Source organism: Rhinatrema bivittatum, chromosome 12 (assembly GCF_901001135.1).
Source record: "Rhinatrema bivittatum chromosome 12, aRhiBiv1.1, whole genome shotgun sequence".
In the NCBI taxonomy this organism is placed as follows: domain Eukaryota; kingdom Metazoa; phylum Chordata; class Amphibia; order Gymnophiona; family Rhinatrematidae; genus Rhinatrema; species Rhinatrema bivittatum.
In genome coordinates, this window is record NC_042626.1 from 63,872,244 (window position 1) to 63,887,483 (window position 15,240).

General features: G+C 44.8%; 1 protein-coding gene across 14 annotated transcripts in view; it reads left to right on the forward strand.

Annotated features, from left to right (window-relative positions):
* PKNOX2 (PBX/knotted 1 homeobox 2) overlaps window positions 1–15,240 on the forward strand; it is a 989,927-nt gene that overhangs the window by 950,254 nt on the left and 24,433 nt on the right. The window lies entirely within an intron of this gene.

Consider the following 15,240-nt stretch of genomic DNA (forward strand, 5'->3'; position numbering starts at 1 on the left):
GCTTTAATAGAGATGCAATATAAATTACTACATCGATGACATAAAGAGATATTGTATGAAGCTGACCTCTTCCCTGCTGTGTATTAAATGCAAGGCTGAAAATGACACACTCCTTCATTGTTTCTTGACTTGTATTACAATTGTTTCTCTTTAGGATATAGTTTTATCTGTGATTAATGTCTGCATCAGTATTTCATTCCCACGGGCAGGGGAGGTAGTGCTGCTGGGCAGGTTAAAACCGCACCAAGGCTCTGTGAAATTCTTGCATTTAGCTTTGCTGACAGCACATAAATGCATCCCCTCTGTACTTGGATAGGGGATGAAGTGCTAAGTCTACAGTTGTGAAGCCAAAATATGCCCAGTGTCATACAGATGGAGTGACTAGATGTAAAGTTGGAAAAAAGCATTGGAGGCATGGAAAGCCTTTTTTGAACAACTTCATCTGGCCCAAGAAATGCCTTATCTATACTAGATGAGGTATTCTAGATCTTTCACTGTAGGGTAGTTAATGTCTCCATTTTTTAGTATTGTGTACTAATCCACTGCTGCTGCTGATATGCTGAGTGATAATATGTATAGGGTTGTTTGAGAGAAAGATAGGGTTGGGGGCATGTATTAGGTGAAACGGGGCTAAGGGATACAGCAAGAACAGTGAAAAAAGGAAAAATCTAGTGGCATTGCCATATCCATTTTGATTTGGAAGCGTTAACTCTAATGATGTTATTTTCAGATGTTTTAAATTTTCTTTGTGTAAGGAAAGAGCTGTTTCCTTATGTATTTTTATGGCTTATGTCAATGTTTGAAGTTTACTATAAGCTTACCTTGCTGCTTTAACAAAAAGTATTTTGCAAAAAGAAAAATTGCTATTTGTTATTATGTACCCTGTGTAGAACAACATACTTGTAATTTGCGGTTTATAAAGTTTTAAAATAAATTAATAAATAAATATTACTTATAAACACAGGGATAACATGACAAATATAAACATAGGAATCCCATGACAAATAGGAATAGCATGAAAAGTATATACATTGGGCTAAGGCTTTTCAGTAGACAAGAGTGGATGGAGCCTACAGAGCTATAGCCAGGCCATTTGGCACCTATGACCAAGAGAAAAAGTGCACCCTTACCCTGAACACAAAATTCAACACCACAAGCTGGGAGACTCTGTAAAAAATAGGGGGGGGGGGGGGGGGGAGAGGCTTTAATTTTAATTTTGACTCTGAGGTTTCCTCCTGCTCCTTTGGTCTTCCAGCTCAATCGGAACCAGTACTGAGATCCTGGCACCATAAGTCTTCATTCATAACTACTTGATATCTTTTTTTCCCTTATTTTATATCCCATCCACCTTATATTTACTCCATTCATGGCAGGGGGTCATGCACTAGAACTCCCTTCAGAATCATGTATTCATGGGTCTCTAATCCAACCACTAGGTGTCACACTTAGTCATGAATTCTGAAAATGTTACTCACATAAAAATGAGCATGGTAAGTAGTATGTACTCGCATATTCCATATTTTAAAAATGTATGAGTATGCATTACATTTCACGAGAAGATCTAAGTGTGTAAAAAAAGCAGCATTCTGGGGTTACTATTTTAAAAAAGATTTACATGCATATATTTGGCAACTTACAAGTGTAATTTTACACCTGCTAATTATCTTGCGGAAATTGTTGACAGACCTTGGCCTGCATTATCATATGTATGTGGACAATATCCAGCTCATAACACAACACTAGCTCACTAGATCATCTATTTGAATGCAATTAAAGCATGGATGTATGCACATAAACTTGCTTTAAACATTGGCAAATCTGAGATCCTAAGATTTAGTAGGCATCTAGTCTCTGAAGGTTCAAGCATCTTCTCATTTGATGGTCAGGGTATAGCAATTTTTCCTGAAGTAAAATATCTAGGGGAAATACATTTTATACTGAATTGTCCTTTAAATCACAGGTCAAAGCTGTAGTTTGTAATTCTTTTATAAACTTAGTCTTCTAAGAAAGATCAAGCTGTATCTGGTAGGGATGTGAATCGTTTTAGGACGATTAAAATTATCGTCCGATAATTTTAATATCGTCTTAAACCGTTATGGAACACAATACAATACAGATTCTAACGATTTATCGTTATAAATCGTTAGAATCGTGAGCCGGCACACTAAAACCCCCTAAAACCCACCCCCGACCCTTTAAATTAAATCCCCCACCCTCCCGAACCCCCCCCCAAATAACTTAAATAACCTGCGGGTCCAGCGGCGGTCCGGAACGGCAGCGGTCCGGAACGGGCTCCTGCTCTGAATCTTGTCGTCTTCAGCCGGCGCCATTTTCCAAAATGGCGCCGAAAAATGGCGGCGGCCATAGACGAAAAAGATTGGACGGCAGGAGGTCCTTCCGGACCCCCGCTGGACTTTTGGCAAGTCTCGTGGGGGTCAGGAGGCCCCCCACAAGCTGGCCAAAAGTTCCTGGAGGTCCAGCGGGGGTCAGGGAGCGATTTCCCGCCGCGAATCGTTTTCGTACGGAAAATGGCGCCGGCAGATCGACTGCAGGAGGTCGTTCAGCGAGGGTTCCGGCGCCTCGCTGAACGACCTCCTGCAGTCGATCTCCTGCCGGCGCCATTTTCCGTACGAAAACGATTCGCGGCGGGAAATCGCTCCCTGACCCCCGCTGGACCTCCAGGAACTTTTGGCCAGCTTGTGGGGGGCCTCCTGACCCCCACGAGACTTGCCAAAAGTCCAGCGGGGGTCCGGAAGGACCTCCTGCCGTCCAATCTTTTTCGTCTATGGCCGCCGCCATTTTTCGGCGCCATTTTGGAAAATGGCGCCGGCTGAAGACGACAAGATTCAGAGCAGGAGCCCGTTCCGGACCGCTGCCGTTCCGGACCGCCGCTGGACCCGCAGGTTATTTAAGTTATTTGGGGGGGGGTTCGGGAGGGTGGGGGATTTAATTTAAAGGGTCGGGGGTGGGTTTTAGGGGGTTTTAATGTGCCGGTTTTTCGATTTTTCGATTTTTCACGATTTTTAACGATTTTTCACGATATTTTACCCCCCCAAAACGAAAACAATACGATTCCCTCCCCCTCCCAGCCGAAATCGATCGTTAAGACGATCGAGGACACGATTCACATCCCTAGTATCTGGAGCCAGAAGACTTTTTTACAGTATTACAAGTGTTAGCTGTATCAGTAATTCATTACTGTAAAAGATCTTCCTATATCCACGATTAGGTTGTTACAGATAATTCAGAATTCTGCAGCCCACATTTTATCAGGTATACCATGATATGATCACGTTTCTCCAGTCCTGTATATAATGTTCTGACAGGTCACGGGAAGATCCCATGACCGACTGCACTTACTCCATGCTCTGCTGAGGCTCCTGGATGCCTCCCCCATGCAGCTGGGATGCCACCATCATGTCCCACGTTCGTTGTGCTGCACCTCTCCCTAGGTGCATGCACGCTCTCCAGACTTCTAGGTCCCATGGTGGGAAAGCCCAGTTGGTGCACCTTTGATGTCCGTGAGGCTGAGTATTTAAACCCCAGTCACACTCCACTCCAATGCCTCAGCAACAGGTCCTCTTGTGCTGCAGTATGTGTTGCTATTTTCTGCGCCTCTGCCTTGCCTCATTGTCTTGCCTCTTTTCCTTGCTGCCTTTTTGTCTTGCCTCATTGTCTCCTTGCCGCACCTTGTCCTGCCTTGCCTTGTCTACCATGCCTAGTCTGTCCACCCTGCCTGTGTCTTGGTCCCCTTTGTCTTCTCTGTTCCGTCCATCTCTTGCCTGTTTCCGCCTGGTATTGACCTCTGCTATGGATCTTGACTATCCTCCTGCCTGCTTCCTAATATTGACCTCTGCTACAAACCTTGACCATTCTCCTGCCTGCCATTTTGTACTGAACTCTACTACAGACCTTTGTCCACTCTCTTGCCTGCCCCGACTTTGGCCTGCTTCTTCGCTGCCAGCCCTGACTACCACCTTTTCCTGGGCTCTCACTGACCATACTTTTGGGACCTTTGCCTAAGTCCTGCCAGCTCCAAAACCCAAAGGCTCCACCTATGGGGAAAGGGGCTGGTAAAGGTGAAGCCTAGCTCCAGTCCCTGTAAGCCGTGTCTGCCAGCTGTCGACATGGGCCTAGTAGGTTCACCTATCAGGCTGCAACAACCCCACCGCAGCCCAAGGGCTCACTAACATGACACCTGGTAGAATGGAGGATCATTTATAAGACTCTTATAATGACTCATAAAGCATTAAATAATGATCTTCCTTCATGTATTAGTAGCTTAAGGGTAGATTTTTAAACCTACGCGCAGGCGTCCATGTGCGTACGGTTCCTGGTGCGCACACATGGACGCAACGATTTTATAACATGCGCGCGTTGTCGCATGCATGTAATAAAATCAGCTACCCCCACACACTTGTGCGCTCAATTTTTTATGGGCATGCAAGTACCGACTCAAGCGTGTAAGGGGGCAATTTTACATCATGTGTGCGGTGACGGACTAGACCTTTTCCCAGTTCCCTCCCAGTCCGCTCCTAAACCTCTTAGTTAACCTGCCTTCCTTTTCCCCTCTCAGCCCCGACCTCTAAAACTCCTGCTAACTAACTTAATTTTTTTTTGTTTTCAGACTTGCCTGCTCTTCGGATCAGTAGCAGATTGCATGCATTGGCCGGCTGCCGGCATTCGCTTCAGTGGGACAGTGCCTAATGGCGCTGTCCTGGCCTGCCCCTTTTTTTAAATCCAGTTCTTCCACGCATACTGGGAGATACGTGCGGGGCTACAGTCGTATGAAAATCCCCGCAGCGTGCACACGGCCCAGCCACGCGCATATCTGTTGATTTTTGTGCACACTGGGTTTTAAAAATCGGGCCTTTATTGAAAACATACAGGGGAAGATTTTATAAATTTACACGTGCGTGTACTTTTGTTCGCGCACCAGGCGCGAAGAAAAGTACGCTGGATTTTATAAGATACGCACGTAGCCATGAGTATCTTATAAAATCCGAGGTCGGCGCGCGCAAGGGTGTGCATATTTGTGCAACCTGCGCGCGCCGAGCCCGGCGCACACTGCCTGTTCCCTCTAAGGCCACTCCGAAATCGGAGCGGCCTCGGAGGGAACTTTCCTTCCACCTCCCCTCACCTTCCCCTCCCTTCCCCTACCTAACCCACCCCCCCGGCCCTATCTAAACCCCCCCCCCCCCATCTTTGTTGGCAGATTTACGCCAGGCAGAGGCAGGCGTAAATCTGCGCGCGCCAGCAGGCTGCTGGCGCACCATCACCCAACCTGGGGACTGGTCTGGAGGCCTCAACCACGCCCCCGGGCCAGCATCACGCCCCCGACACGCCTCCCGCCCTGCCCCGAAATTCACGCCGCCCACCCGACACGCCCCCTTTGCAAAGCCCCGGGACTTACACGCATCCCGGGGCTTGCGCACACCGCCGAGCCTATGCAAAATAGGCTCGGCGCGCGCAGGGGCCTTTTAAGGCCCCTGCGCGCGCATGTAAATTTATAAAATCTACCCCTGTATGTTTTCAATAAAGGCCCGATTTTTAAAACCCAGTGTGCACAAAAATCAACAGATATGTGCGTGGCCGGGCCGTGTGCACGCTGCGGGGATTTTCATACGACTGTAGCCCCGCACGTATCTCCCAGTATGCGCGGAATCCGGCCCACAGAGCATCACATCTACTCCATTCTGCCAGTAGAGGCCTTTTGGATGTACCAAGAATTAATCACGCAAGGCTGGTTGAGTCTAGGGATAAGTTATTCGCCGTTGCTGGACCTATCCTTTAGAATCAGCTCCCTGAAACCTTGTGTTTAGAGCAATATTTTAGGATCTTTAAGAAGTCGCTTAAAACATATTGTTTTATGAAGGCTTTTAATTTATTATTCTAGCCAGTGAGTATTATGTCCTTGCAGTTTTAAAATCAGGTATTGATATGTTTTGGTCTTCTGTCCTTGGTTAGTGTTGGTGATATTATATGTAATGATTTTGTTTGGTTATTAACCGTTTATTCTTTCCTATCTCTTCCTTCTTATCCAAGTTCTGCTACCCCTGTTATTTGTAACTGCTCCTTCGATCACCACAGTTCTAGTTGATGTATCTAATGCACTCCCGTTTCATGTAAACCAGCAAGATATGTGCTCATGATTGCCGGTATATAAAAACCTTAAATAAATAAATAAATAAATAAATTAGCTCAGCTATGACATTGTTTGTGCTATGTTTTAAGATTATATATGATGATTATTCCAATGTTTTCTTTTATTTGGTTAATAATGTCTGTATTTGTTTTATTGGTTGCTAAGGTTTATGGTAGTTTCTTTTTATGATTATGGATGTTATATTGTAAGCCACATAGGGTATTAAATCATGCAGCATAAAAATAAATAAGTGATATTAAAAGTGTTTATTGTGTAGTATTGACTGGTTGGGAGGTCTGGGTGAACTAGGGGGAGTTCAGGCTAAAGAACCATGAGGATCTCGATGAGATGGAGAAGGACAGGTGAACTGGTAGAGTAATTATTGAACTTTGAATTTCAGTTTGTGCATTCGTATTTTAAAATAGACCAACTTAAAAGCATAAATTGAGTTTTATGCGAGCAAGTCAGGCTTTATTTTCATGCATAAAATATACGCACATATGTTTTTGAAATAAGAAAAATACACACGGTCAGTGCATTGCAAAACATGATTTCAATGCATTGCATGGTTCACACACAAGCAAATCTGAGCGTATACTTGGGGGTAGACATATTCATATTTTATAATATGTATGTATGTGATTTCTGCAGGTTATAAAATATTAGCGTAGATCTAGGCATGGCCATATCGTGTGTATATACTGCTGAAAGTAGTTGTTTGAAAGTTATCCTCTTAAGTGATGACCATGACGCCTTCCTCACCTGGGTCTGTGAACACTGCCTGCACAACATCCTTAGCCCCAGAAGACCCAGGGAGTGCAAGTCTCGATCCAAAGATTGTCCCAGGGACCTTCTGTATGGCAGTGCACAGCACTTCCTAACTGGGAAAAACTTGGAATTATTTAAAACATAAGATAATTATTTATACTCTATGATGGAAACTTTCAAACCTACGTGCAGTTTCCGGCACATGCACATGGACGCACCGATTTTATACATGCGCGTGTCAACACGTGTATGTTATAAAATCTGCTACCCGCACGCATGATTTTATATCAGCATGTGCATGCGAATGCCAACTCGAGCGCATAAGGAGGGGAATTTTACAACATGCGCGTGGCAACATGATAGGCCCTAATACCAGTTCCCTCCCAGTCAGCTCCTTTACTGAACTTCCTAAACCGCCTACCTAACCTGTCTCACTTTTCCCCTGTTAACCCCAACCCCTAAAACCCTGCTGCCTACCCTCCCATGCCCCTCTCAGACCCCTCCCAAACCCTGCTGCGGCCCACCCATTTTTTGAGAACCCTTTGTTCTTCGCATACCGGGAGATAAGTGTCTGGTCATCAGATGTCACTGTCCTTGTATAGAACACACTTTAGAAGGAGCCATCCATTTCCCTCAGTCCCTCCCACCTGGAACTTCTAGATTGGATGCCTGAACACTCTTTAGCCCAGCCATTTTAATACACAGTTGGATCTGTTTGAGGACTAAGGATGTCTGATTTTTACATTCCAGTGAGGCCTCACAGTTTCACCCAAATGGAGTTTCAGTTAGAAGTGACACCTCATCGTGCACTTCTTGCCAGAGAGTCCTTCTCCTACTAATTTACAGAGAGATAGATTTTTATGCCTGATACCCTTTTGGGGTGAAACAGGGGACCAAAGACTTGTGAGCCTATTCTAAATCCTAAGTGGGCAAGCACCAGTGATGGATCCTGCTATGAAAGACACTAAGGTCAGAAGATGATTCCAGTTTAACTTTTGAAGTATTTTTTTGGATTTGAGCAGAAGGGGGGGGGGGAGTGTTTGGATCCCCCTTCCCCACTGGGATTGCAGTGCTGAGAACTAGCCTGATCCTATTGACTTTTCCCCAAGAAAAGTTCCCCAGAAATATCAATAAACAAAGGATGGAAGAACAAGATCAGGAAACCCCAACCAGATCTCCACACACCAAAGGACCAGGACAGGCTGAGTGTCCAAGGAAGAAGATGAACTGAGGTAGGATTTTTGCAGTAAAGTTGGGGAACCCCCTCTACTAGGATTCCTGGACAGCTGCTGAGAGACAAAGCGCCTTAAATATCACCATGTGCAGGAAGTAATTCTAGTGAATGGTCACAGTTCTGATATAAAATATACATCTTCTCCTGAGCAATATGTCTTTTTTTTAATGAGAAAATATCTAAGATACAGAATGTGCACAATTTCCTGTCAGAGCCATAAGAAGCAGTGTAAAGATACAGAATATCTTTTACTAGATGTTGAATGAATTTGTGGAAATCTCTGGCACTGAAATCAGTAATTATATTAGTACATTGAATAGCTAGCTCATCATGTCCATTAAACCCTTGTTCTACTGTGGTTTTGTGAAGACCTTGCGTAATGCATCAGTAATTAACCAAAATGATAAATCTGTTTTTTTCAGCAGGATGTGTTCCTTCTATATTGAAGCATGCTAGTATTTGCTCTTTTCTGAAAAAACCTAATTTAGATCCATCAATCCTAAAGAATTATCATCCTATATTCTCGTTGCCATTCCTGTCTAAAATGCCTTGAAGGAATGGTATTAAACAGCTCCAGGAATATCTAGAGGAGCATGAGATCCTTGAATGTCATCAGTATGGCCTTAGGCAAGGTTATAGCATTGAAGTACTGCTTATGGCACTGAAGTCTAGACATCGCTGAGGCTTTGATGCTGGTAAATGTTTTGTGCTGGTTCTTTCAGTGTATTTATAGCATTGGATATGCTACATCATTCGTTTTTTTTTGTCTTGGATGGAAGATATTGGCATTGAAGATACTGTATTTAACTGGTTCTGTTTGTATCCTACAAACCAATTACAACAGTTTCTGCTTGAAGCTCATTAACAACTGAAGGTTCTGCAAGAATCCACACTGTCAGTCATACTTTTCAATATTTATTTACGTTCGATATGCAAGTTACTAGCAGGTCTTAGCATTCAATATTGTCTCTATGCCAACTACATACAGCTTTTCATTCCTATCTAAACTAGCTGTTTACCTACTTGCTATAAAACAATGAATGATTGCAAATTGATTAATACTTAACTGTGAGACAGCACAAGTGGTCTGTAGTAGGGATGTGAATCGGGTGATCGATCATCTTAACGATCGATTTTGGCTGGGGGGGGAGGGAAATCTGATCGTCATGGTTTTTAAATCGTAAAAAATCATAAATCGGGGGAGGGCAGGAAAACCGGCACCCTAAAACCCACCCCGACCCTTTAAAATAAATCCCCCACCCTCCCGAAGCCCCCCAAAATGTTTTAAATTACCTGGGGTCCAGGAGGGGTCCCGGCGCGATCTCCCGCTCTCGGGCCACGGCTGCATTAAAAGAAATGGCGCCGGTGGCCCTTTGCCCTTACCATATGACAGGGCAAAGGTAGCACCGGCGCCATTTTGGTTCCTGTCACCCGACGTCACGAGTGCAGGAGATCGCTCCCAGACCCCCTCTGGACCCCCAGGGACTTTTGGCCAGCTTGGGGGGGCCTCCTGACCCCCACAAGACTTGCCAAAAGTCCAGCGGGGTCCGGGAGCAACCTCCTGCACGTGGGCCGTATTGCCAATATTCAAAATGGCGCCGGCGCTACTTTTGCCCTCACTATGTCGACATAGTGAGGGCAAAAGTAGCGCCGGCTGTATTGCCAATATTCAAAATGGCGCCGGCGCTACTTTTGCCCTCACTATGTCGCCCAGGAGTCCTTTTTAAATATTGGGGTTACATTAGCCACCCTCCAGTCTTCAGGTACAATGGATGATTTTAATGATAGGTTACAAATTTTTACTAATAGGTCTGAAATTTCATTTTTTAATTCCTTCAGAACTCTGAGGTGAATACCATCTGGTCCAGGTGATTTACTACTCTTCAGTTTGTCAATCAGGTCTACCACATCTTCTAGGTTCATCGTGATTTGATTCAGTCCATCTGAATCATTGCCCATGAAAATCTTCTCCAGTACGGGTACCTCCGCAACATCTTCAGTAAACACCGAAGCAAAGAAATCATTTAATCTTTCCGTGATGGCCTTATCTTCTCCCCTCGATCATCTAACAGACCAACTACTCCCTCACAGGCTTTCTGCTTTGGATATATTTTAAAAAGTTTTTACTGTGAGTTTTTGCCTCTACGGCCAACCTCTTTTCAAATTCTCTCTAAGCCTGTCTTATCAATGTCTTACATTTAACTTGCCAACGTTTCTGTATTATCCTATTTTCTTCTGTTGGATCCTTCTTCCAATTTTTGAATGAAGATCTTTTGGCTAAAATAGCATCTTTCACCTCCCCTTTTAACCATGCTGGTAATCGTTTTGCCTTCTTTCCACCTTTCTTAATGTGTGGAATACATCTGGACTGTGCTTCCAGAATGGTATTTTTTAACAATGACCACGCCTCTTGCACATTTTTTTACTTTGTATCTGCTCCTTTCAGTTTTTTTCTAACAATTTTTCTCATTTTATCAAAGTTTCCCTTTTGAAAGTTTAGCACGAGAGCAGTGAATTTGCATACTGTTCCTCTTCCAGTCATTAATTCAAATTTGACTATATTATGATCACTATTGCCAAGCAGCCCCACCACCGTTACCTCTCTCACCAAGTCCTGTGCTCCACTGAGAAATAGATCTAAAATTGCTCCCTCCCTCGTCTGTTCCTGAACCAATTGTCCATAAAAATGTCATTTATTCCATCCAGGAACTTTATCTCTCTAGCGTGTCCCAATGATACATTTACCCAGTCAATATTGGGGTAATTGAAGTCCACAGAAAATAATAACAGTTAATCCTAATGCACAACGAGCTACAATATCTCACTACAAAACGTTGTGAAACTCCAATTCTTCTTCAATGTGCAATATTTCATGTATATCACTATGTATGAAGGACCATCTTAATACCCGCGGACCTGTTGAACATTCGTCTTCTGAGTGAATTGAAGCGCAGTAGCGCCATCAAAGGAATTGGATTTCTGAACAACGATTAAGGGAAGTACCATTCCACATTAATTTTTAGAAAAAATCTTTCAAAAAATAAGAAAAAATCTATAAATAAAATATATTTAATAATAAAGGACTTGGACCTATGATTAAATATGACCCGTAGCGGCAATACACAAAGCTAAAGCTGCTTGTATGCCGCGGGTGTTATGATGGTCCTTCATACATAGTGATATACATGAAATATTGCACATTGAAGAAGAATTGGAGTTTCACAACATTTTGTAGTGAGGTAATTGAAGTCTCCCATTATTACTGCACTACCAATTTGGTTAGCTTCCCTAATTTCTCTTAGCATTTCACTGTCCATCTTACCATCTTGACCAGGTGGACGGTAGTATACTCCTATCATTATAGTCTTCCCCAACACACAAGGGATTTCTACCCATAAAGATTCAATTTTGCATTTAGTCTCATGTAGGATGTTTATCCTGTTGGACTCTATGCCATCCCGGACATAAAGCGCCACACCGCCTCCCGGGTGCTCCTCTCTGTCATTGCGATATAATTTGGTATAGCTCTGTCCCATTGGTTATCCTCCTTCCACCATGTCTCTGAGATGCCAATTAAGTCTATGTCATCATTCATTGCTATACATTCTAATTCTCCCATGTTACTTCTTAGACTTCTAGCATTAGCATACAAACATTACAAAGTGTGTTTTTTGTTTGTATTTTCATTCTGCTTTTTAATTGATAGGGATAAGTTAGAAATTTTTAGCTCCGGTGAGTTTTTAGTTACAGGCACTTGGACTACTTTTCTTATTATTGGAACCTCAGTGTCGGGATGCCCTAATTCTAATGCATCATTAGTATCCTTTGAAGATACCTCTCCGAACCATGCACTGCTGAGCGACTGTTGGCTTTCCCCTTTGTTCTAGTTTAAAAACTGCTCTATTTCCTTTTTAAAGGTTAGCGCCAGCAGTCTGGTTCCACCCTGGTTAAGGTAGAGCCCATCCCTTCAGAAGAGACTCCCCCTTCCCCAAAAGGTTCCCCAGTTCCTAACAAAACTGAATCCCTCTTCCTTGCACCATCGTCTCATCCACGCATTGAGACTCCGGAGCTCTGCCTGCCTCTGGTGACCTGCGCGTGGAACAGGGAGCATTTCAGAGAATGCTACCCTGGAGGTTCTGGATTTAAGCTTTCTACCTAAGAGCCTAGATTTGGCTTCCAGAACCTCCCTCCCACATTTTCCTATGTCGTTGGTGCCCACATGTACCACGACAGCTGGCTCCTCCCCAGCACTATCTAAAATCCTATCTAGGTGTCGCGTGAGGTCCGCCACCTTCGCACCAGGTAGGCATGTTACCAGGTGATCCTCACGCCCACCAGCCATCCAGCTATCTACATTCCTAATAATCGAATCACCAACTATGACGGCTGACCTAACCCTTCCCTCCTGGGCAGTAGGCCTTGGAGAGATATCCTCAGTGCGAAAGGACAATGCATCACCTGGAGAGCAGGTCCTTGCTACAGGATCCTTTCCTGCTACACCTGGTTGATGCTCTCCAATCATGAGACCTTCTTCCTCCAAGGCAGCACCAGGGCTGCCAGTCTGAAGTTGGGACTTGGCTACTATGTCCCTGAAGGTCTCATCTATATACCTCTCTGTCTGCCTCAGCTCCTCCAGGTCTGCCACTCTAGCCTCCAGAGATCGGACTTGTTCTCTGAGAGCCAGGAGCTCTTTGCATCGCATGCACATGTACAACTTCTCACCGGTGGGTAAAAAATCATACATGTGACACTCGATGCAAAAGACTGGGAAGCCCCCATCTTGCTGCTGGACTGCTGCCTTCATCTCAATTTTGATCAGTTCCTAGTTAAGTTTTAGGTTGCTATGGGAGTAGGAATGTGTCTAACGTCCTGTAAATGTGTTAGTGAATTAACTATATGTCTGGTAGTGGCCTACCGGGGTCTGATCAAACTCTCAATAAAGTTTTTGTTATTGTTTTTTTGGGGGTTTTTTGTGAAAGTGGCACCTGCCTATAAATTAAAGGATGAGCTAGGGGTGGGAGGGTTGGGAAATCCAAACAGTCTAACTTCAGTTAGTCAGCCAGAGTGACTCACTGCTCTCTTGATTAACAAATGTTGGTACCTCTTCAAACCAAATCACACTACCTCAACACCTTTCCAAGGTGAGTAACTGAGTTGAACTTTTCAACCTTTTTACTTAAGTATACACTGCTCCTAGCTTATTTCTAGCTTCTGGCTACTTTTTGTGGTTTGGTTTTTTTTATGGGTTGTTTTTGGTTTTTTTTAATACAAACACTCAGTTCTGCTTACTAGCTGCCTTACAGACTTTAAAAAATAAACACTCTGGGGCAGATTTTATAAATCTGCGCACACGCGTACTTTTGTTCACGCACCAGGCGCGAACAAGAGTACGTGGGATTTTAATAGATACGCACGTAGCCGCGCATATCCATTAAAATCCGGGGTCGGCGCGCGCAAGGCTGCCCAAAATCGGCAGCCTGCGCGCACCGAGCTGCACAGCCTGCCTCCGTTCCCTCCGAGGCCGCTCCGAAATCGGAGCGGCCTCAGAGGGAACTTTCCTTACACCCCCCGCACCTTCCCTTCCCCTACCTAACCCACCCCCCCAACCCTATCTAAACCCCCCCTACCTTTGTCGGCAAAGTTACGCCTGCTGGAAGCAGGCGTAACTTTGCACGCGCCGGGCCGGCTGCTGCGCTCCATGTTCCGGTCCGGGGGCTGGTCCAGAGGCCGCGGCCACGCCCTCGGGCCGAAACCACGCCCGCGGTGCCGCCCCCAAAACGCCGCATCACTCGCGACATGCCTCCGAAACACCGCGTCACTCCCGGCATGCCCCCGACATGCCCCTCCATGCAAGCCCCGGGACTTACGAACATCCCGGGGCTTGCGCGTGCTGCCGAGCCTATGCAAAATAGGCTCAGCGCGCGCAGGGGGGGTTTGGGGTAGGTTTTTGGGGGGTTCGCACGTATCCCTTTGAAAATCTACCCCACTACCTACTGCTTCCTAGCTGCCTTATTGACTATTTAAAATTACAGTCTAACTTGTTTATTCCCTGCCTTACTGACTATTAAAAGCACAAACACACTAAATAATATTCCCAAATAGTTAACTTTGCCCCAATACTTTTAAAAAAGACAATGTCTCAAGCAAAAACTTACTGATTCCTTTCAGCCACCAGCAAGGTGATCCTCTCCCCTCAGTGCTCCCTCTGGAGCATTGCAGAAACTCAAGTTTTTGGAATACTTCAGGGTGCCCTGCTAAGTGGGAGTCATGAGCACACTTCAACATTTTTTCCCGGAGTCTCATGGGGACCATAGTTTTACCAGGAGGAACTGAAGTGACCACAGTGAGGATGATTTTGGCAGGATCAATGATATGATGTGGAATCTCCAATATATCCTCAGTCAGGAAGAAGCTAGAGAGTGTGTCCACATGCATGTTCTTAACTGCTGGCCAGTAACAGATTTCAAAATCAAACTGGCAAAAAAGGAGAGACAGCAGGGTTGTCTGGGGTTGAGTTGTTGAGCTTGCAATAGGTATTTGAGGTTTTTATGGTCTGTGTATATGGTAATACGGTGCTTTGTACCCACTAGAGATGTCTCCATTCCTCTAATGCCAGCTTTATAGACAAGTGCTCATGATTCCCAATAGTGTAGTTACTTTCCAGTGGGGAAAACCTTTTGGAGAAGGAGGAGCATGGCAAAAGAGTTCCTTCAGCATTGTGTTCACTGAGAACAGCCCCTACACTGAGGGTAGAAGCATCTACCTTGATGATGAGGGGTCGGTTGAGATCCGGATGACATAGGCATGGTCCTTGCATGAAAGCCTCCTTCAGGACCTGGAAGGTGTGGATGGCTTCCAAGGACCAATTCCAGATGTCGGCCTCTTTCTTGGTCAGGGCTGTAAGAGAAGCCGTTGTAATGCTTGCAGCCTGACCAGTTGGGGCCAGTCCAGAATGGCTTTCCATTTTGCCAGATCCATCAGAAGACTTGTATTGGAGATGTAGCCCAAAAAGAGCAGCTGCTCTTGTTCAAAGAGGCATTTCTCAAGTTTGGCATAAAGGTTATGCTCCCTTAAACACTGGAGTACTTGTTTC